Raw genomic sequence first — 24,784 nt, 5'->3', positions numbered from 1 at the left:
CTAAATTGAACCAATAGGAATGAATTTTCTGTTCCCTGAACCAGTTCCAAAAATTGGTCTATGCTTACCAACAATTCTTAGGTTCTTATTCTTTGGGGAGTACCAGGTTCTTTAATACATTTAGGATTCTGGGGGCCTTAGGCTGTGTTAGGTCACTCTTGGGCCCTTGAAATTTGGAAAAAGAGAATATATTACTTGAACTTTTCTGTCTGGGTTCTTTTCCTCATAATTATATGGTAGAACCACCTGGGGCATTTAAAAAAAATAGTGGTGGCCCATATTTAAAATCTAGGTACCGTATTTGTTCCTTTTTTTTTTTTTTTTTTTTTTAAGATTTTATTTATTTGAGAGAACAAGCATGAGGGGGAGCAAGCATGAGTGGGGTGGTGGAAGGAGAGGGAAAAGCAGACTCCCTTCTGAGCCAGGGAGCCTGATGCAGGGCTCCGTCCCAGGATCTGACCTGAGCTGAAGGCAGATGCTTGACCAACTGAGCCACCCAGGTGCTGCCCCCCTTCCGCATTTGTTCTTTTCAAAATACTGTTCTTCACCCCTCGACATTCTGGGTTTTTTGGCCTGGCATGGGGCCTGGCATTAGTGTTTTGAATGGTGATTCTAATGTGCAGCTCCAAAACCAACATTTTTTTATTCTCAGATAAGTTAGATATAGGTAATAGGAAGAATAAAAGCAACTTGACAAATGCATCTTTTCTCAGATCAGTTTGGTCCCTAAGCATAGCCTTTTACCTCCACTAATTTCTGTCGTACCAGCTCTGTTTAGAATACGTACAGAATGGCAGAGCAGTGAAGGGGCTAAAGGGGTAGTGGTTATTTCTAGCTCTGCCTCCAGCATGTGGCATGACCTTAGTAAGTCATTCACCCGCCCTCTTTTCCTAAGGCCCTTATCTGGCCCTTGTCGAAGAAGAAAGTAACAAACAGTATTGCTAATATTCTTTAATCTCTTAGTAGCTCTTTTTAGTAATCTAAAGTTTCTTTAAACCTCTTCTCAGGTTCTTAAGAAAGAGAATTTTAACTAGGGGTGTGTTTAGGGGTGAGAGAAGTAGTAGCAGTGAAGCCAGAAGTTTTCCCAATGGCTTTAAAGTCTAGCCATGGATTTTTTTTTCCAGAACAATAAACACCTTTATTACATGACTGAAGATAGAAGGGAGGAAGATTTATTTGCCTTTCCGGGCTTTGATTTTCCTCAGATAGAACTCTAGCTCCTTGCCCTCTAGCTCGTAGCAATCTGCTCGGCCACACGGGCCTGGTCTTGAAGCGATGCAGGCATGAAGCTTGCCTTGCTGGAACTGCTCCTCCAGAAGACTGCCCATCTTGGCATTCTTTTTCCTATCATCATATTTCTTAATTTTCCTTGACTGTTTTTTGTTTCAAATGTCTTCCTCCTCGGGAGTCGGCTTTGGCCCCGTTCTTGCGGCCCAGGGACCACTGTCAGTAAGGTGTGCCATCAGTGAGCTCGATGCAGTTCTTCACCAGGGTCTTGGTGCTGACCAGTTCGTCGGCGGATGCATTGTAGACGGTGTTGATACTCCTTGTTTTGCAGGGTTCAACACTCAGAGCCACAGGAGAAGTTCCCCATATCCAGCCTCAAGGCACAGTACTTCTTATTGCCTCCCCGAACGTGGAGTGTGTGTATGTGGCGGGGCCAGTCTTAGTATTGGCAGCAGGCTGTCCCAGCTCATACTTCTTCTTCTTATGGTGGGACTTCCTCTTGCCCCTGGTCTTGTGGCAACTTGTGTTGGCTGCAAAAGAGCTAACCGTGCATTTTTCCTTTTATGTATCCCTCCCTCCCCAGGATTTTGATCATAAACACTATATTTAGTTGGAAGTCTGGATTTGCAGAATCAGACTTTACCCAAGTAGTTAACTCTTAGTTACCACTGCCAATTTACTTAGTGGCCTCATTGCCATTTACCACTGACATGACCTGAAGTTAAATTGTTTACCTGAGGTACCAAGGTGCAAACATTGGAAAGAGCTTCGAATTTATTTATTTTTATTCATTTTTTTAAGATTTTATTTATTTATTTGACAGAGCACGCGTGGGCACAAGCAGGGGGAGCGGGAGAGGGAGAAACAGACTCTCAGCTAAGCAGGGAGCCCAATGCGGGGCTCGATTCCCAGACCCTGGGATCGTGACCTGAGCTGAAGGCAGACGCTTAATGGACTGAGCCACCCAGCACCCCAAGAGCTTCGAATTTAGACATCTAATACTCCTTTTACCTCTATCTATAATTATCAGATTCATAGATTTTCATCTAGTTGGCAACTGTTTGTGTTGCTGTTGTTTTTAATTTTCTCCTTAAGAGGAAGTCTTTGGCAGTAGAAGGTATTGTTAATGTTTTTGTTGTTGGTAGTGTTGTTACTAACTAACCTAAACTGTATCTTCTAAATACTTTTGGGGACCAAAGAAATTGAAGTATAATCTATCTATTTGTTAGACTTGATAAATGCTAGATGTAGGATTTTTAAAGACTGAAGTCGATAGTTAAATATTTAAGAAGCCCTTGAGTTAATTGTTTTCTTTTTTGGGGGTGTAGATTGGTGCATCTGAAATTAAGGATGTGTGTTTTGATGGTTGAGGCATAATTATTTGGCAGCCTTTAATCTAAACTAATATCCGCAAGTGATTTGCTATATTATCCTGTTACCCTTCTAGATACAACCACATTTATGACCCTGCCTGTTTTCTTTCATACCTTTCTATTTTTATAAACAAGACTTATATTCAGCTGGTATATACAAGTATGACAAACTCTAGTCAGTGCCATATGTTAAATATTTTGAATATTATCTGATTATAACACATAAGAATTTGCATTATATCACCTGGTCTTAGAGAATCCTTCAAGACTTGTTTTCAGGGAGAGATGTCAGTCTTGGCTCACAGTAGCTTGGCAGAGAGGGGGAGAGTCGAGAACAAGAAGTATTCCTATTTTGGTTCCAGTTGTTTGAATTGGAACTGTTTTCACGACCTTGCCTGTGCTGATGAGCTTTGTGTGTTGAGAGGCTATGGTTGCAAGTCCTTGCCTATAAAGGGATTCTCTCAGCCTGAGCATCTGCTTGGTGGCGTTTTCTAACTAGTGCATTGCCCCAGGATAGAACCATGACAAGTAAGTAGAAGGCTCTGGAGGCTCTGTTTTTCTCAGTCAGAAACTTGTGGAAATGGGAGTAGGTATAGGTAGGTCAGAGCCTTGCCCACCTGAGCCAGTCCCATGTTTTTCACCATGTTTAATCTTTAGAGTATCTGTTGAGGGCTTTTGTTTTTCATATTGATAGGTTATGTCCAACAATAAGACAGTACTCATTGTGGATGAGAAGATAATTCATTGGTATCAGCTCACATCCTCTCTCTGACTGTAATCAGAATGTGGTTATTCTAGAATTTTTCTAGATTAAACTTGTTTCCTGGGCATAAAGTGTTAACAGCACCTCCCCCTTAACACACACACACACACACACACACACACACACACACACACACACACCCTGCACTCAAAATTTTAAAAAAAGAAGTAAAATCTGGCCAGTGTCAGGACTCCTTTTTCCATCGTACTGTCTTTAGGACGTTATTTACCTCCAAATTCTGTTCCCTGTGATTTTGAGATAATAATTTCCTATCCATGACATAACTTATATGTTACCCACTCTCTCTTTCTCCTGTAATAACAAAATTGCTGTGATAGCCATCCAATCAGTTTTTTAAAAAATCAGGTAATTCATTTCTAAATTGGAACTTGTTTCTTTCTAATCAGCCTTGTAATGTATTACAGACCTCACTCAGCACTGGCTACAGAAGTGATTTAATGCTGGGTTTTAATGACTCCTTCATTAATCCTGGTATTCTGGGATTTATCACTCACTGGCCTTTGACCACTGGAAATGATGAAAACTTTGATTTCATGCATATTGGATAACACTGGCCTGTTGCCGCTAGAGCCGTGAATCTTGCCTCTGCAGTGGCGTGTGTGATTGAGAGCGCTGCGGATGGATGGCTGCTCTCCCAGGCCACGTGCTGCTGCCGAAGGGGTGAACACAATGTCTTTATCAGCTCAGGGTGACCTCTTCCCAGGCCCTCTGGATTTGAAGTAGGCGTCTGCTATGATAGCTTCATCTCCTGGACAGAGCTTCTGAAGTCAGGCTCACCTTTTCAGCTGTTTCCTGAAAAATGCTTGTATTGAGAACGTGTATCTTCATGGCTGCACATAGAACATTTTTTTTCTTCTAGTAAAACAGATTTTATAGTAGGGAAATATGTTTAAGACTATCTAGTCCACCTCCCTCATTTTATGAATAAGGTGGCTGAGTGCAGAAGGAGTAACACAACTAGGCCAGTGTCAGTGATAATGAAAACCAACAAGAGTGATCACCAACACACAACGCTTACTATTTGCCAGGCAAAATCTAAGTATAGTCTTTTGTTTCTTGCTCACAACAGCTTCCTGAGGTGACATTCATCCCGCTGCAAGTCCAGTTTTCCATGTGACTTTTCTCTGTACTGCCTGCCTCTGCTGCCACAGAAATGACGGTGTTGGTTGCTTTCCTTGCTCTTAATGGCAGCATTGTGAGTGTTCCTTGGAAGAGAGGGGCTAGTTTATGTCTGTAGAGTCTTGTGGCTGGAGCATAGTACCCTCAGTAAATGCCAGGTGTGGGCCTCCCCTGCCCACCAAGTGATCAGAAGAGAGGAAATCTTCCTACTTTGAGTCTTCACAGAAGCTCATGGATTATTGAGTGCTTCCTCAGTTGATTTTTTTTAATTTACTTTTTAAGATTTATTAGAGTGTGTAAGCAAGCATGTGCTAGTGGCTGGCGGGGGTGAGGTGGTGGGCAGAGGGAGAGGGGGAGGGTCTTAAGCAGACTCCAGGCTGAGTGTAGAGCCTGACACAGGACTTGATCGCACAACCCTGAGATCACGACCTAAGCCAAAACCAAGAGTCAGCTGCTCAACCGACTGTGCCACCCAGGCGCCCCAGGTAGTTTAGTTTGAACACATCAGTGAGCTTGTTAAAACCTCAGGCAGTGCTACATGAAGATCACATTGCAGAATCATTAAAAATGAGCCAAGTTTTGTTGCACAGTGTAACACTTATTCTGGGGAGTATGTCTCCCTGACTGCAAGTGCCGGGTGTCCTAGGAAAGTGACCTTTTATTTATTCTATTCTATTCTATTCTATTCTATTCTATTCTATTCATTTTATTTGTTTTGTTTTCTTTTTTTAAAGCAGTCTCCATATCCATTGTGGGGCTTGAACTCATAACCCTGAGATCAAGAGAGTTGCATGCTCTATGACCAAGCCAGCCAGGTGCCCCAGGAAGTGATCTATTGAAGTTCTCCTTAAAAAGCAGTACTCTAAGGCAGGAGTGACAAATCTTTTCTGTAAAGGACCAGATAGTAAATAGTTCAGCTTTGAAAGCCATTTGGTCTTATTCCAACTATTCGACTCTGCCTTTGCAGCCATTGACAATATGCAAACAAATGGGCGTGGCTATGTTCCAATAAAACTTTAATTAAAAACAGACTCTGAGCCTGGAACCCCAGTTCTAGGGACTCACGCTGTGGAGGAATGAATAGACACCTATAGAACAAGTGATGAAACCAGCCATCCAAATGTTATGAAAATGAATACTTGTGACTTAAGGAAAGTATTTCTGATAGTGGCATTATATGTAGATTCCAAAACAGTTATGCGTAAAAATTTTGGGAGAAGTCGAAAGAAAACGATCTTAGAAAGTGGCTCTGATGATGGTGTACATTGTGTGTTGCGCTTGAGGACAACTGTTTCTGAAATGTAGTGTGTTAAAAATACCTCTAGATTAATGTTTTAAATAAATATTTAATGATTTCACTTATATCCAAAGAGTTATATATTCAGTGAACAAGAAAATCTTCCCACACCCCTCCCCCCCCCCCGGAAACCTGGTATCCCTTTATGTGCAAGTGCATTTCTTGTAATATTTTCTCTTGACCCTGGAAGCTCACTTTCTGAGGAAATGCTGGTGTTGGAAATTATTTTCAGTACATTCTGATGGCTTTTCACTTCCTTCCAGTTGAACTGTCTCTATACTGGTCACTGGTGATAGGACAATTCACTTCCTCTTTTCGGTGTCACAGGCAGCTGTCCATTCTACTTCTTATTGATTGTGCTCTTCTAGTTATTTGGTCCTGTGAACATGTCCTTGATTTTCTAGGTGTCTGATTCCCATTTTTTGTTTAATGCTACCCTCGGTCTGTCTAGAACGCCTGAATCTGTAAAAACAACAGTCTTTCCTGTTAATATTGCATTGCTACCCATTTAATTTTCTGGTTTCTTTCTTTTCGCCTTTCTCGCTTTGTTGGGAGGCCCCAGATCAGCCCTGACTTAACCCTTTGTCTTCCCTTTTGAAATTTTCAATCCGATCTAAATCAAGGAGGCACTGCCCTGCACAGTAGTTTTGCCAGTCTCCTAGAGACAGATTTTCTTTCTGTTCAACATGCCCCTTTTCAGATGCATCTGGAATAACAGCTGTATTCCCACTCCTGAATAAAATATTTTAGGAAAGTGTCTCATGGTAGAGCACCTGAACTTTTAGGCAGGATTGGGGGTAAACTCCAGACCAGATCCATCCCCAGCAGGGTGGGAGGACCAGTTGTTATGGGGTGGAGATAAGACCACATGAATGAGGATATGACTGCACTGGTGTTGTAAGAGCGCCATTTGTATCAATTAAATGTTAGGGATTAGATAATCTGTCATTATGCTAATTCTGGGGAACAGATGGTGGAGAGTTCTGCATCTCAACAGCAGTATTCACCATGGGGGAAATTAGCTTGCACCCAGATCAGCAGTCAGGCAGGAATTCCATTGAGAGAGAGACACTACTGGTGATTACATTAGTGTGTCCCTCTAAGGACATCCGCACATGTGCTGGCTTTCTTGAATTTCTCTAGAGTTTACATATTCTTGCCCATTGCCCTTTCTAAGTTACCAGACCTCTTTGCTCCTATCTATAAAGAATTGGAGGTGGTTTCTCTCCATTTGGTTAATTTAGGAAGATCAAGATTAGAAGTAGGTTAGGTAAATGTGGCTCAAAGCAGTAGCATATTGCATATTTCTTCTGAGAAAAGATGCCATACAGCTATTGAAAACATTGTTGATTGTCTGTCTTTAGAACTTAGAGATGAAATGAGAAGGAGGAAATGGATATGCTCTTTCTAAGTGACATACCTTGCCTTTGATATATATGTATTTAAGAGATATAATTAAGTCCTTTGGCTTCACATTCTTGAAGGGTCAATCTTGATCCTGGTACTTTGTCTCTGTGCATGGCTTTCCGTCAGTATTTTGTTGATGCAGAGCTTCACCTGTCCCCTGAATGGTGATGATTATCAACTCTATTTTTCTTTGCTTATCCCTCCTAACTTACCACATTCCTGCTTTCCATTACCATTTGTATGTCCGCCTCTCATCTCAAAGCTAATATGTTTAATATAATGTTGACTAAAAATGGAGACTTTTAGACTGGTGTGCCCTGGAATCCCTGTGTAGCTTATTCAAAAGCACCCCAGGCATTGGAGTGGACCCCATTTTTGTAGTGCTCACTAACTGATTTTATTCCTTTTCATATCAGTCTGTGACGTAGTGCGCTTGGATAGACGCCAAGATTCTAGAATAGGATCATTTTGAAGAATTGTCCAGGTTGATCGGACAGCTGTCAGAATTGATCACTGCTCATACAGGGTATAGTTCCAGATGTGCTTTAAATGGGCATGGTCATTGAGATTTAATGGGTCGGTAAATTGGATTATGCTCCATCGTTCAAGAAGCAGAGCAAACATTTTGGACTGGGATGCCTAAAAGTCGGGGGCAAGGCGGGGACAAGCCATCCATAGCTGTGGTTCCCACCAGGAGCTGAAATAACCGAGAATGTTTGACCCTGCCTTGGTGACTCTGGAGGTCTTTGGGAGAAGCAGGTTGATTAGGAAGGGGTGGAGGATTCGTTGATGTGTTAACAAAATCCCTTATCGGTTCTTCCGTGCTAACTTTTGCCATCCTTCCACTCCATGTACTTCACAACTCAGACCTCAGTGCATTCAGTAGCCTGCTCCCATAAGCCTTTCCCAACTGCAGGCTGTCCCATCTCCAGTTCTCCCTGCGAACCACTGCCAGCTTGATTCCCCGTAAGTGCTGTTTTTGCATTACTTTACCACAAGAGCTATTTTCAGATATTCAGCTCAGCCCCCTACTCTCTTCTTCTTGCCCCTCATTCTCAGCAGACAGCCTCATCTCCTGCTTTATGGAAAAAATACGGGCTTATTTAGAAAATGCCTTAACCTGATATTCGCAGCTCCACACTTGTCTTTCCCCTGTTTGCTTTCTAGCTCCTGCTTTCCTGTCTCCATGGAAGATTTCAGCCTCTTTCTTTCCAAGCTAATGTTTCTACATACATGCTCTGAATTCTCTTTTGGTCTCCTAGGGATTTTGTGCCATCAGTTATCCCTTTTCTTTTTAACTAACTTTTAGAAATTATTCTCCAGTCCTCTCTCTTTATTGTAGCTCCTTTTCTTCTTCTTGTCCTCTCTTCACAGCCAAGTTAATTGAAAGAGTTAAAAGAAATTTTAATTCTGTCTCCATTTGCTCTTCTTTCCTTTACCATCTACTTTGACCCCTCCAACATCATTCGAACTGAGCTTACCTAGGAGATCTGTGCTTCCCTTAAGGACATTTCTCAATCCTTGCTTATACTTGTTCTCTGTAGTATTTGAAACTTACCACCATCTTTTTCAGATTTTTTGTCTCTTTTCTTTTATATAGCGTACTTGACTGGATTTCCTTCTACAGTTCTGATGACTTCTCTTCAGTCTGCTTTTGAGTGCTCCTTAAATATTCGTGCTTCCCAGGCTTCCATCACTCCGTGGGTGACCTCATTCATCCCATTGCTTCAATTTTTAGGTAGACGTTGCTGATTCCCAAACCTAGGTCTCTAGCCCAATTCTTTCTATCAGGCTTTCCCCCCGAATATAGCCAAGTACTTACTGCACCTCACTTCTTAGATACCAAAACTCAGTATGGCTAAAACTGAGCTCGTGTTCTCCCCTTTAAAAAGCTACTCCTTCCCTTGAATGATCCCACATCTTGATTGATGGTGCCACCATTTAGTCAGTCTTCTGTTCCACTAATCAAAGTGTCATCTTTATCTCCTCCTCTCTCACTCTCCATACCTGATTATCTGCTGGTATATATCAAGTTCATTCCAGCCTTTTTCTCCTCACTGCCTGGTTTATGCCGTCTCCTTACTGGCCTTAACTCCCTTCTGATCCGTTTTCCACACTACTGCCACAATTGGCTTTCTGATACGCAAATCTGATTGTTATTCTCCTGCTTAAAAGTCTTCATTAATCATCCACAGCCTCTAGGATCATACAAACCCGTGATCTGGCCCTTGCTTACCTCTCCATGTTTATATTTAACATTCCCTGGCTCTCATCCATCATTTCTGTAAAAAACAAAAACAGCTTAAACTCACTATTCTTGAAGTCATTCTGCTCGCTCTGTCTGGAACATACATTTCTCCTGGATAGCTCCTACTCATCCTTCAGCATTTCTCGTCTTAAGGAAGCTTTATCTTAGGCACCCTGCCCGAACAAGACCCGAACGGGGCGTCTGCGTATGTGCTTCAGCACCCCCTGCACTTACGTACTGTAAGGTTCACGAGCCTACAGCGCTAGGTCACAGGTCTCTCTCTTTTTATTCCCAGTGCATACATACAGGGTCTTTGAGAGAACCAATGCTCAAATACCTTCCATGACTCGCCATGCTTATCGCCTTTCTAGACTCACCTGGGTTAGACCTGAGATGCAGATGTTCTGTGCCTCGCATGGACCCACTTAGAATTTTAGCTTTGTCTGGGACCCTAGAGGGTCTTCACTTTAGTCCTCTCGGTAAGATAGCACAGAAAAATGGGACTTAAAAGGTAAATATCTTTTGTCCGGTTTCTTCTAATTAAAGCCAGAATTGGTCTCATGATTGCAAATCTAAGTGAAATGCAGCTTCATTTATATGTAATCCCTAACTTGCACCTTTTCCTTAGGCCACACAGACATGTTTGTTTTACTTTTTTACTTTGGTTTCTGTTTTTGTTTCTGTTTTTGCTTTTTTCTCTTTCTTCTTTCTTTCTGGTCTCTTCAGGTTAATTCTTAAGTACACGATGTGCCAGGTGCTCTTGGCACTGGGCATAAAGTAATGAATACTGTAGAGAGAAATCTGTCTTTTGGGAGGGAATTTCTAATGGTGGCAAACAAGTAAACAAAATATGTAGAAATATGTAGATGGTCAAAAGTGCTCTAGAGAAAATAAAGCTAAGGAAGGGTAAAGGAGGTATTCCAGGGTTGGAAGGAGGCACAGTTTCAGTAGGTATTCAGACCTTAATGATAAGGTGACAGGAGTAAAGACCTGAATGAAGTGAAGGAGCAAGTGGTATGAGGGCAAAGAGAACAGCAGGGGTAAAGGTCTTGTGGTGCAAGTGTGCCTGGATAGAAAGAATGTGCTGTGGCTGGAGCAGGGAGAGCAAAAGTGGGGGCAGTGAGAGACGAGATCAAGAAGACCAGGCAGGAGGATAGCTGACCTAATAGGTTCTTGTAAGCCACTGTAAGTATTTGGCTTTTACACTGAATGAGATAGGAGCCATTGTGGAGTTTTTGAGCAGAGGAGTAAGGGCAAGTTTTGCCAACTTTAAATCTTCAAAGGATTATTCTGGATGAAGATTATTCTGATGATTCTGATTGAGAATGGAGCTTAGAATCTATGGTGCTTTTGTTTTCTCTTTAGTAAGCTCAAGTTCTATTGGCTTTTTCTTTTTTAACTTTTATTTTGAAGTCATTATAGATTCACAGAAGTTGCACAAGTGTACAGCGGTCCATCCCATGTACCCTTTAGCCAATTCCCCCCAATGGTTACAACTTATATAATTACAGTAAAATATCAAAGTCAGGAATATGGCATTGTGTGTCTGCCCTCTTATCACATGTGTAGATTCGTGTGCCCACCATCACAATCAAGACAGAAAACTGTTCAGTCGTCAGAAGGATCTCCCTTGTGCTACTTCCACGCCTTTCCCCTCCCAACATCCATGACACCATTAATCCATTTTCCATCTCAAGAACATTATATAAATGGAATCCTACAGTGTGTGATCCATTGAGATTGACCTTTTTCATTTAGCATAATGCCTTTGAGGTCCATCTGAGTTGTGTGTAGCAATAATTTTTCTAGTCTTTATATGAAACTGGTGGGAGGTTGTCATGGTGGAAGGATGCTTGTTTTATGACTTGAGACCTGAGTTCTAGTCCAAGTTAGTCACTAAATAGTTTGCTAATCTGAGATTCAGAGACATTACAATCCGTAAAATGAGAGAACTGGAGTAGAACACTAAGACCCTTTCAGCTCTAAACTCTATAGTTATAATGAAGTATTTCTGATATTTCCTTGTAGTCTATAGTAATGAAGTCTACCTCTCTTGTTAATATTTACTGTGCAGTAATCTTATATAGTCTCATAAGGACGATTCAAGAAACATCTCATAATTGTTTTATTGACATGTTGCTGCTACTTATATTACTCAAGTGTAAGCTTGATAGGCCAAAACAGTACTTGGCAAACTATGTAAATGTAAAGTGAGTCTTTGATTTTTTTTCACTATGTTCAGTGATAAGATCAGAAGTAAACCTCCTACTCTACCTAATCTAGTGAGCCTCAGAGGTTCAAGAAATGTAATAAATTCCTGTTAAATGTCAGTTCTACTCTTGCATCAGTTCTTTGAACACATTTCTGCTAGTGAGTAAAGGCAGTTTCTTGCCATTGAAAAAAGTACTTAGCCAAAGTATAAGGAGCTAGCCAGTGAAGAATCCAAAATTGGTCTTTAGTTTCCTTGGTAGAAAATATAACGTACACATATATACTTTTATTTGCTCATCCCTCTGTCCTCTTTTTTAATACTCCAGAATATTTGGGTAATGCATTATATCTTAAAGAAGTAGTGGATATTAAACAGTTGAATACATATTTGTCAAGAATAAGTAAATATTTGTCGAGAATAAATAAATTTGTCAAGCAGCCTGGCCTTCCGCCCTTTCCCACCGTTTTTTGTACACACAGAAAGGAGAGGGCTCTTACAATCCCTAATAGGATTGGAAGAAATTGTGCCTGCTGCCACAGTATTCTACAAACCATAACCAGAAATGTATATAAACATCCCTTAGTGTTCATATACTTACTGAAACGATACATAATCTACTTTGCCTTGAATATTATCAGCTTAGTGCCATATAAAAATACTGATAGAAAGATGAAGCTATTATCAAATATGTATGGCTATTGATCGGTAATTGCTAGTTCATTTTAAAATGACGTCCTAGCTCACATATATTCTAATGTATTTTGTAGAGCATTTAGATCTACTCCCTTATTTTATAGCTACAGAAACTGGTACAGACTTAGCTCCTTCACAAGAGTTTAAACAGCCAGAGAGCTGGGGTAAGAACTGAGATCCTCTGCCCTGAATCACTGCTCTGTGCCATGAGTTCTTTATGAAACAAGCTCATAATTGCTCTCTATGGCCACAAAAGGCTGGAGGAAGTGGGAAACATTAAGTGGCTTTCACTATTGAAGAATAAATATAAATGCTGTGTATAATTTCTCTCTTGTTGGGTGAAGGAGAATTGATCCAACATTTATTCTTAACATTTCTTTTTTTATCATATTCATTTGTTTTACTATGTTATTCTATCTCTTCACTCATTTTTTTTATAATTTAGATGAAGATTTTTTGCCCTATTAAAGTGTTGATATGAGATAATGCCTGTGTTAGACCCTCCTTTAAAAAAAAAAAAAAACCTCTGCCACACTATGAATGTCTTTTTTAGAAAGTTGGTTTCCTCTCGTGTGCATGTTGGAAAGCAGACAGACCAAACAGACTAAGCTAAAATGAAATGTTTTTAGTTCCTAAAGATATGAAATTGTTTTTACTGGTAAGCATTTGACCACCTCTAACTTGTTTTTTCCATTAAAATGAATGTAGTTGGGACATCATTTTTGTTTAGAAACTCAAATGAAATAACTAGTAGAATATCTCTTTCACTAACAACAGGCCTTCTTTACATTTACCTTGTTCATTCATTCTTAGAAGCACTTATAACTGATCCCTATACCTGACTATAGTAGTATTTTTGTAAAGGCATAGGTGCATGTTTTCATGACTTTAAGATTCTTGCCTTTCATATTACACACTTTAATATGTTTATGGACATTCCTAAACTGACTTTTATTCTCTTGATGGCAGTATCCTCAAAGCCACCCTCACTTTACTGCTCATCTTCTCCTGCACTTCTGCTTTTCCTTAGCAAGTGGCTGGAACTGTTGGATTACAGGTTGGTTGGGGAACCTCACAGAGGATCAAGTGTTCAGGTACAGATCACATCAGTAAGTCCTTACCCAGCTGGTAGTGAGGGCAAGATAGAGTAAGCCTCCCTTACACTAAGTACCTAAGCAAAAAGTTAAAGGTTGGTGCTGCCCAACCACCAGGCCTGGACCCTGTGATGGGATAAGATTTGGGTGATACAGTGGGACTCTGGGAAGGGAGCACCTTATATGGCCTTTATAGGGCCTACAGACTTCTGCAAGCCTTACTAGGGTACCTGCCTCTCACCTTAGGCCTTAGCTCCCAGGCTAAGGGAGGACACTGTGACCTATGTAACCCATGCTTAGGGACTTTTTCTTTAAACTCTTGGGAATGCAACTTCATGATGTCAGTTAAATCCATTAAGATGTTATTGGTTGTAAGGAACAGCAACAACTCTGTCCTAAAGAAGAGGAGGATAGGTTGGGAAGTTATGAGGAGCTAAGAGAACTGGCCTAAGGCCAGAGTGTCAAACTTAGAAAATAATGGGGATCAGGGCACCTCCAGAGGGTCAGAAAGCAGGATAATTGTCTTTACTTTGGTGCTGTGTGGCTAGGACACCATCACCACTTGCATGGGGTGCTGCCCCAGAGGCAAGATACCATTGTAAATGAATTCTGACCACCTCTTCTCCTTTGCATCATTCCCAAGGCAGGAGCATTTCACTGACAGAGCTGCTGTCAACATGTCTGTGCACTGGCTGCTAGGGACAGGGTCAAGGGTAGGCATCTGTTGATTTTCATCTTATGTGGTAGAAAGCTCCAACAGTGGAATATTGCCCTCTGTTGAAAGGGGGACAGTATCTTACATCCATTGTCTAACATGTGAATATTTGTCTTTCAAACGTGTGTGGAGACCGTGCACAAAAGTATGGAATGACTATGATCATCTTTTGTAGCAGGACCTCTTCTGGGTCAGTGAATTGATTCATGAGTCTAGGACAGTGACTGGACAAATTCGGTGAATGCCCTCCACCATTCCTGAGGGAGAGAAGTTTGAGGACATCCTCACTGCACACCTCTGTCCCTGCTCCTCCTGCTGCTCTTTCGCATAATGTTCATTTCTCAAGGGAAAGAGGAGCAGAGAAAATTGGGGATGAAGAAAGCATATTTATGTCTACAACGTATATTTCTATCTTGTGTTGGAATATATATTGAGAGAAAAGTCATCACGCAGTTTTTGAATCCTTTCTCCCCATCCCCCAGAAAAAAGTCCTCCAAATGTCCAGAAGACAATTATAATAATTATGTAATTACAATAAGTAAATAATTATTTATAATAATAAGTATATAATTATAATAATTAAATGTTTAATTTATATATATTTAGCTAACAGTAATAGAGCGGTAGGAGGAATAGGTAGCTAGATTATTTTTAGTGTTGTTTTTTTTTTTTAAGATTTTATTTATTTATTTGACAGAGAGAGAGAGAGACAGCCAGCGAGAAAGGGAGCACAAGCAGGGGGAGTGGGAGAGGAAGAAGCAGGCTCCCAGCGGAGCAGGGAGCCCAATGCGGGGCTCTATCCCAGGACTCTGGGATCACGCCTTGAGCCAAAGACAGAAGCTTAACGACTGAGCCACCCAGGCGCCCCTATTTTTAGTATTCTGATAAATTTTTAATGGATTAAGGGCCTCTTGGATAATTCATGTACACAAAATAATTATTCCTATTTCATAAAAAAATTTTTAAGCTTTTTTTTTTGCTTTTTTTTTTTTTTTTTAATTGGGGGAGGGACAGAGGGAGAAAGAATCTTAAGTAGGCTCCACACCCAGCGTGGAGCCCAACCAGGGCTCAATCTCAGCACCCTGAGATCATGACCGGTGCCGAAATCAAGAGTTGGATGCTCAACCAATGGAGCCATCCAGGTGCCCCCCATGTTATAGAATTTTTAAAGGACAGCAGTACCATAAAGGAAAATAGGCTGAGAATCTGAAGGGAATCTGAAGGATCTTAGATGCCCATTGCGGTGGTATCACTCTCTGTGTTTCTTTAGACAACCCATTTTAAAATGTTCCGTTTCTCTCTGTGTCTGTCTTCATCTGTATGTGGAGGTTATTGGTTTATCTCTTTGGGCACTTTTTGCTCAAAAATTCTATGAGTCAGTTATTACTTTGTTTTCATCCAACGCCCACAGAACCCTCTGGCAACTCAAGAGTGAAATCAATCAGCTAGCCAATAAATATTTATTGAGTGCCTACTAAGTGTTTGGCTCTTTTTGGACTGGTAAGGAATGTGATCTAGTTGGGAAAACAAGATATATATACAAAGGGAGATAATAAGCTACATCAGTGCAAAGATGAGTGCAAAACGAGTGGCACAGCCAACAGCATAGAGACGGGGAGACTGCAAGGCACTTGCCTGGTAGCGAAATGGGCTGAGACCGAGCAGAAGACTGAGAGGCATTTAATGGACTAGGTTTAGAGAGGCATATGAGGGCTCTGTTGCAGAATACCTTTCATAGCCTATTACCCTGTAATTTGTGGCACTGTTTAGCCGAAGGAAAACTGGAATTGGAATATAAAATCGGGCTACTAATCGTGGCTGTGCCACGTAGAAACAGGATTGCTCGTGGTACGTCTGAATCATTTACTGCTTGTACATAGCACTGTGCGTGTCGCAAGCAGGAGTAGGTTAATGTGCTAAATGCCTGTCCTGTTGTAAACTCGCAGTAGGTGTTCGCGAAATCTGAAATTATCTTGTGAGTGAAAACCAAAGAAATCTTTGTCATCTCATGTTTACAGCATGGGGCTCGGGTAAGGTGATTAGCAAGGTCCTTTTCATCACTGAAATGCCAAGTCTCTGCATAGCCTTTCTTGCTTATAACTATCCCTTGTGACCTTTATAAACTTTCCATGCCTTACATTTCTCATCTGTAAAATAGGGATGATAAGAGTTCCTAATTCCTCGGGATTTTGTGACCATTAAGTGGATTTAATAAATGTGTAAAAGCATGTAGAATATTACTTTAAAAGGTCCGTCTCCCCTCCTTCCCTCAAACCATTGTCTTTCTCCTAAACTGACCCTCTCCTCCTCCTCCTCCCTTCTCTCCCTCACCACCCTCTCTGAATCCCCCTTCCCCCTCCACCCCCTCTCCTCTCCTTCCCTTCCGTCATCATTTCATATATAATAACTTAATATTGTCTCCATATTGAAAAAGGTCTCTGTGATTGTGGTGTTTTTGAGAATGAGGATTACTCTCAAGGCCTATGCTTTAAAGGGCTTCAACTGACAGTGTTTATAACTGGTCAGCATTGCAAGGAAACGGGGGCGGTGGGGGGGGGAGTAGTCTGGGTGAGAGGCAGTGGGAGCCACAACTGGGAGAAAGAAAAGAAAGGATTCATGAGAGAAACATTGGAAATTTGAGTTCAAAGTTTTGACAACTAGTTTTATGTAGAAATAAGAGACATCGGGCCTGGGTGACTAGGAGTATGATGGCCCTACAGTTAGAGACGTTAGGAGAATGAGCTGATTTCGTAGGTTTTAGAAACACTTAATCTGGGGAAGGGAGTTTTATTTTTGAAATGCTGAGTTCTACATGGTGATGAATCATAGGAATTCACATGTCCTGCAAATAGTTGGAAATGTAACTGCATGGCATATTTAGCATTGAGGGGACCAACTTGGCTGGATTGGGAGTACATATTTGTTAGACAGTTTACTTTCTTCAAACTGGATCCAGCATTTAATTGCTTAATTGTTTTTGAAGGGTCTGTTTGTGTCCTGGGAAGGAAGCATGCTTGTCTAATAGCGGGAGTGTCACTTTGGGTCCATACCCTGTGTTCTCTCCTGTAGTATAAGGGAGATTCAGAAAAGTCAATGCAGTTTCTGTCTATGAAACAGACATTATTTTCTTCACTGTTTCTCTTCTATCTTATTTTGAGGGTTGGAGATTGGGGGAAATCTTAGGTATTTGAAGGTGGACATCGTTTTATTGCCACTTATATTTAATATGCCCCTCCTACTTCATCCAGCGGCCATCACTGTCCCAACTGTCTCAGATGTGGCTGGTAAGTGCAGTGAGACTCAGAGGAGCCAGCATAATAGAGTATAATACCACAGATTTCCTTGTCTTAGAAAGTCATAACCATGATATTGCTGAATAAATGAAACTATCATGTAAGAGGTGGCAATAAGATTACAGCACCGCAGAAGTCCCGGGGGCAGAATAAAATTGTCTATTTAGTAAGCATAACTATTTTATATAACTATTTGATGTTATGCTTCTTCCCCCTCCTTTTCTAAATCACTTTGACCCATATTTTTCAGCACTTTTCTCTCCACTCGCCAGAGTTATATAGTGGATTAGATGTTTAATTCTGCTGCTTCCAAGTATATTTCCATCTTATTTCCCTGTCTGTTAATTGTTCTTTCAGGAGGTCAAGAGTAGGTATGACCTCATGTGGCACATGAGTGGAAATAAGGTAATGGGTATGATATGGCTCAGAGACACTTTGGAGTAGAGAATTTGCTATTTTGGGCAGGTTGAATATGAAGTGACATCTCTTCATCACCCACTTTTGAAATCCTGGTCTCTAGGTATCTTTGCTTTTATTTCTTTTCTTCCTAAACTGAAGAGTACTGTTGGTTGCTCAGTGGGACATGGCCTCTGAAGCTAGAGAGGCTTTTGTCAGTGCTCAGGAGTAAGCCTATTATCAATAATGAAGTTTTGATGGATGTGTGCTGTGGGGATTCAAGGATTTATCTGTCTACAAAGCAGTAATTTATTCACTGAATGATTTTTTTTTCTTTTCCTTTCCCCTCCATCTTCCCTTTCTCCCCCACCCCCGCCGTCCTTTCTTCCTTTTTTTCTTCCTTTCTTCATTTCTGCCAGTCTGCCCATTTATGAGTCTCCTTTGGTTTCATTTGAATTGTGTATCCTTTTGAGTTCTTCAAATTGAAGTCAGTCTCCATCAGTCTTCATTCTTCCCCTCCCTCTCCCCCCTCCTCCTGCTGAGGAAGAATGATTAGGATTCATTAAAGTATAAAGAGAAGACAGAGTCGTTGTTCCAAGAGTTCTTGACTTTCATATCTCAACTCCAGTCTCTAGAAAATGCTCTCATCGACAGAACAGTTGTGTTTAGAACCTGTACATCTTCTTAATGCTCATTAAATGTGAACTAAAACTTACTGGAGAGTTTTGTTCAGAAGGGTGGGGTTTCTTTGTTTTGGTTTCATTTGTTTTGTTGCCTGATTTGCTTCTAAGGTTGCTCAGATCAGTCTCATTCCGTACTTGCTCGTTCTTGAGTCTGGCTTTCTGGGGTCATGCTTCTCTGTGGGTCACACCGTGTCTTATGTTCCACATAACGACAGCTGAGTTGGTGGGTCTCTGAGTTAGGAGCAAGGATGTCCTCTCCGAACACTCCAGACACCTTAATAGAGCTCTTGGTAATCATTGCTTTTCTCCCTCATTTCACCCTAGTCTCTGGCTGACCCTGTCTAGGGACATCGAGGCATTTGAAGCTTCCTCTTTGTTTTCAATTTGTGTCATGAATTCTGGGAAAGTCTCTAGCCACTGTTCAGAGCCTTTGGTGGTCATCCTAGTGATAGGACTTATTAAATGAAAAAAGGAGCCTTTAAAGGTTAAAAGATTAAAAAAAATATCCATTTTAGTTATTTTTAGAATTACATTATTTCAAAGGGAAAGTAAAAAAATAGGGAATATGTATGGCAGGAGAGAGATTTGGTAAATCTGTAAAGGATGTTGTGTGCCACCTCAGATGTTGCTAATTATTGATGCTTCTAAAACAATCTCCTGTCTACATATGCTGCTTCATTATGTAGGAAGTGCCTCTTGGATGTGTTTTAAGAAAAAAATGGGGGGAAGGGGCATCATTGTTCCAGATTCATGGGACCTCAGTCAGTGGAGATTGGAGGATAAAAGACCCTGGGTGGGAGGGGCAATGTGTTACCCCTTGAAGTTGTCATCATGCTGAGTTTTGGAAGCTACCTGTTGCTCTGTAAGACTTTTTCCTGGTTTGAGGCCTAGTTGAAAAACAGTACATGATAAAAGAGACCTATTCATTGCCCACTGTCTGTACATGCCTCTCATCTAGAATTTCACTCTCGCCCTTTATAGCCTGTTTTGTCAGCCTATAAAAACCAAGTCTGTCTCAGGCCTGAAATTGTCAGGTTCCTGCCTCAAAGGGCATGGATATTAGAGGTCTTAGTGTGAACTCCTAAAGAAGATCTAAAGGGAGCCTAGCTTTTGGCCCTGTTAGCTGTTAATCATTTTCCGCACTTCCGCACTATCTTTTAGAGTGGAGAGCGAACCATATGAGTACAGGTGGACCTAATATTCTAAAGAAAATAGCTTTCTAGTCCTTGCTGCTTTCTACCTTCTTATCAAATCCTATGGTGACCTCTCTCTCCTTCCCTTTCTCTTACCTATTTGTAAAGAAAGACATCAGTACCCTGTAGCTTCTCTGGTTCAGCCCCACAGTAGAACATCCCTGTATAGCTGAGGAAAAGTGAGATGAGCCATCTGGTATGTTAGAAATCAATATTGGAACCATGTCAGCTGGGGATCTCCATCCCAGCACTTGTGAGAAAGCTTGTCTTTATGGCAAAGGTATAGCCAATGTGAAAAGGATGAGAAGGCAGTTTTCTGGCTTTAAGACATTGGCATCTTTGAGGGTCTTGGGTGACAGAGGGCCAGGCTACATGCCTCATGTCTTGTCAGATCCATGTTCTCACAGTGAATAGCCATGGGGTGCATATTGTGCTTGGTTTATGAAATTTGACTACAGGGCCTTGAAGTTATTGTAAAGACATTGTATGGAAAATGTGTGCTTGTGGATGCATGCACACATATGAGATATGAACCTCTGATCTAGACAGTGTGACTTTTGTGAATGAATTGAGCTGTTATCTTTCAACCCTTCCTTTTGCCTTGACTAGAATGTAGTGTAGAAGCATATCTTTATAGGCTTACATTATTCCGAATGTGTCCATGTGTATGTTTGCCTGAGGAAAATATTCTGCTTTTGCAATCTCCATGGACAATTCAGTGACTGATAAAATGTAGATGTTTTCTAAGTGGAAAATGTTAAGCTCAAACAGCTAGATGAAGATCTGTGAGCCAGAGCCATTGAGTTAATATGTTATCCCTATTCGGATGGAGAATGAAGGGGTGTGTGTAGGCATGTGCACAAGTGTGTGAGTTATGGAATTACTCTCTGTGCCTACTCTTGAAATACTTATCCATGTAACCCAGGTTCTATTTTATCAAGTTATGCATTCTCTTTAAGTTAGCTCTACTGTTAGGACCAAATCATGTAAGTCACAAGATGTGTGAGTGAGTGAGACAGTGTATGTGTGTATATAGTAAAGGTTTTCCTATAAGTAAAACTATTAAGGATAATGGAAGCCAGGTTTCTATCAGAAGGGAAATACAAATATGGAAAGGAAGAAAATGAAAATGAACTCTGTCGTGTTGGAGTGGGATCGTGGGTATCTTTGTGAACTCACGGTGTGTTGGTTCAGGTTCCCTAAAAAGCTGATGCCAAGAGAGAATTAGACATGAAACAGATTAGTTGGGGGAAAACCCTTGGGTGGGAAAATGGGAAGGGAGCTGGAATTGCCATCAGACTGCAGTGCAGTCCTAATCTCTGTGGCAAAGGGTGGGAGGAAAGGAAGGTTGAATTGGAAAAGTCTAAGCTGTCCAAGTTCTAAGAGAGTTACCACAAAGCCAGCAAGGAGTCCTCAAGCCAAAGTTACCATCAGCGGAGTCCCACATCTCTCAGCAATAGGCCCGCCTTAGTATCTGCTGTGCTCAGGCAAGGAGCAGCTGGTGGGAAGCATAGCCTTGGCTGAAGCAGTGATGGATTTCAGAGCACAGCAGCTGGGACTGTCAGTCAATTACACTTCCTGCAGTCAGAGATCCGAGAGGCACATTTTCATGACTGCCGCACATGGTTTTCAGTAGTTATAGATTGATATAGAAATAAACGTATAGAAATAAAGATGTAAATGTGGGCTATTTAGATAAATGGCTAATTTCAGAGCTGCAGAAAACCGTACAAGATAAGCCTGGGACATGTTGTTATACCGGAAAGCAAAGAAGTGCTCAAGGAATGATGGGGTTGGGGGCATGTCCAGAGGAAACAGAAACCAGCTTGACATGGCTCCCTCTAGCCAGATTGGGAACAATTTCAGTATCACAACAAATAATGATAGTACAGTGGATTATGACTTTAAATAAAATGATATTATATTGATGTAATTAAATAAATGAATAACTTGGGAATTTGAGGGATGAAAATTATATAATTCAAAGGGTCTCTTCAAAAAATACCTATCAGTCATAAAGAGGAAAAGAGTAACTTTACAGTGGAGAAACCTGATAGACACTACCCTAATCAAGTGATCAAAGTGAATGTTATCAGTAAATTGTACATCTCATAGCAGGCCAAGGGAGCAGTACATCCATCACTTCTGTGATGTTCCTGCCAAAGATGGATAACTTGCATCTGATCACAAAGAAACATCAGACAAACCAAAATAACTGGCCTGTACTCCTCAGAAGTGTCAAGTCCATGGGGTAGCCTAAGAAACATTGTGGAACTGTCCTAGACTAAGGAAGCATGGTTCCCCTTTTCCCCTTAAGTATTCTATTGGAATAATTGGCAAAATTTGAGTAGGGTTTGTGGATTAGATGGTAGTAATAGTAATGTGTCCTTATTGGTATCCTGGTTCTACTCATTATTTTTCGATTTTGTAGGAAAATATCCTGGTTTATAGAGAATGCACACTAAAGGTTTTGGGGATAAGGGTATAACAGGTGGGTTACTCCCTCGAAAATGGATCAAAGAAGGATGGCATGTTCTTTGATGCATACAGTATGTCCAACTTTTCTGTAAGTTTGTTTCAAAATTACACACATATACCCCAGTTAAGTAATCAAGGTAATCTTAGTTATCTGACCTATCAGCGTGTTGTATTCTAGTCTTGGGGTAGCGGTTAGGGGTGGGAAGGCAGGCAAAAATGTGATCTGTTATAAACTACTGTAATTCAGATCTACTTTTTTTTTCTATATATCTACTCAGAATATTCCTTGTAATTTTTTTCATAATAATATTTTTATTATATTATGTTAGTCACCATACAGTACATCCCTGGTTTTTGATGTAAAGTTCGATGATTCATTAGTTGCGTATAACACCCAGTGCACCATGCAATACGTGCCCTCCTTACTACTCATCACCTGCCTATCCCATTCCCCCACCCCCCTCCCCTCTGAAGCCCTCAGTTCGTTTTTCAGAGTCCATAGTCTCTCATGCTTCATTCCCCCTTCTGATTACCCCCCCTTTCTTTATCCCTTTCTTCTCCTACCGATCTTCCTAATTCTTATGTTCCATAGATGAGAGAAACCATATGATAATTGTCTTTCTCTGCTTGACTTATTTCACTTAGCATTATTTCCTCCAGTGCCGTCCATGTTGCAGCAAATGTTGAGAAATCGTTCTTTTTGATAGCTGAGTAATATTCCATTGTATATATGGACCACATCTTCTTAATCCAGTCATCTGTTGAAGGGCATCTCGGCTCCTTCCACGATTTAGCTATTGTGGACAATGCTGCTATGAACATTGGGGTGCATATGGCCCTTCTCTTCACTACGTCTGTATCTTTGGGGTAAATACCCAGTAGTGTAATGGCTGAATCATAGGGTAGCTCAATTTTTAACTTTTTAAGGGACCTCCACACTGTTTTCCAGAGTGGGTGTACCAACTCGCATTCCCATCAACAATGTAGGAGGGATCCCCTTTCTCCACATCCTCTCCAACAATTGTTGTTTCTTGCCTTGTCTATTTTTGCCATTCTGACTGGCATAAGGTGGAATCTCAGTGTGGTTTTGATTTGAATTTCCCTGATGGCTAATGATTTTGATCATTTTTTCATGTGTCTGTTAGCCATTTGTATGTCTTCATTGGAAAAGTGTCTGTTCATATCTTCTGCCCATTTTATGATTTGTTTATTTGTTTCCCGTGTATTGAGTTTGAGAAGTTCTTTGTAGGTCTTGGATATAAATATATATGCCCCCAGCAGGGGAGCAGCAAGATACACAAGCCAACTCTTAACCAGAATAAAGAGACATATAGAAAAAAATACGTTAATAGTAGGGGACCTCAACACTCCACTATCAGCAATAGATGGATCACCTAAGCAGAAAATCAACAAAGAAACAAGAGCTTTGAATGCCATACTAGACGAGTTGGACCTCATAGATATATATAGAACACTACACCCCAGAACAGAAGAATACTCATTCTATTCTAATGCCCATGGAACATTCTCAAGAATAGACCATGTTCTGGGTCACAAAACAGGTCTCAACCGATACCAAAAGACTGAAGTTATTCCCTGCATATTCTCAGACCACAGTGCTTTGAAATTGGAACTCAACCACAAGGAAGAATTTGGAAGAAACTCAAACACTTGGAGACTAAGAACCATCCTGCTCAAGAATGATTCGATAAACCAGGAAATCAAAAATCAATTTAAATAATTTATGGAGACCAACGAGAATGAAAACACAACGGTCCAAAACCTATGGGACACTGCAAAGGCAGTCCTAAGGGGAGAATACATAGCCATCCAAGCCTCACTCAAAAGAACAGAAAAATCTAAAATGCAGTTTTTATATTCTCACCTCAAGAAGCTGGAACAGCAACAGAGGAACAGGCTTAATCCACGCACGAGAAAGCAGTTGATCGAGATTAGAGCAGAGATCAATGAATTAGAAACCAGGAGCACAGTAGAGCAGATCAACAGAACTAGAAGCTGGTTCTTTGAAAGAATAAATAAAAATGACAAACCACTGGCAAGACTTATCCAAAAGAATAGAGAAAGGACCCAAATTAATAAAATTATGAATGAAAAGGGAGAGGTCACAACCAACACCAATGAAATAGGAAGGATTATTAGAAACTTTTATCAACAGCTTTATGTCAATAAATTAAGCAGTCTGGAAGAGATGGAGGCCTTCCTGGAAACCTATAAACTACCAAATCTACTTTTTAAGAATCTTCTTCTCATGTAAGGGCATAGAACACCTGTCACCGTGTTGACAGAGTATACTACCCCATGGTCTCAAAGGTATCTTAAAATGGGGAAGTATGAGCTTTTTGCAACCTGCTTGCCGGGGAAACAAGTGGGCAGGGAAGATGTCAACTACATGAAGACCTTTTGAGAAAGGCTGTACATGAGGCCTAAGTTGTTTGTGTTTGTATCAGGAATACCTGATCATGCCTGATGGCAACGGTTCACTTTTACCAGAACCTAAATTTCTCTTTTTTTTGGGAGAAGCGTTTCAATCCCAGCACCAATTCTTTGTGTT

General features: G+C 40.8%; 1 protein-coding gene and 1 pseudogene across 1 annotated transcript in view; one reads left to right on the top strand and one right to left on the bottom strand.

The window, feature by feature from the left end:
- SND1 (staphylococcal nuclease and tudor domain containing 1) overlaps positions 1-24,784 on the top strand; it is a 406,385-nt gene that overhangs the window by 194,565 nt on the left and 187,036 nt on the right. The gene's annotated exons all lie outside the window — the stretch shown is intronic.
- LOC123789495 (small ribosomal subunit protein eS8 pseudogene) lies at positions 1,173-18,839 on the bottom strand (annotated as a pseudogene).

The sequence above is a fragment of the Ursus americanus genome, chromosome 3 (genome assembly GCF_024610735.1).
Source record: "Ursus americanus isolate L20-20 chromosome 3, mUrsAme1.1.p, whole genome shotgun sequence".
In the NCBI taxonomy this organism is placed as follows: Eukaryota; Metazoa; Chordata; class Mammalia; order Carnivora; family Ursidae; genus Ursus; species Ursus americanus.
The sequence above is the reverse complement of the archived record's forward strand: the minus strand, read 5'-3'. Positions and strand labels throughout refer to the sequence as shown.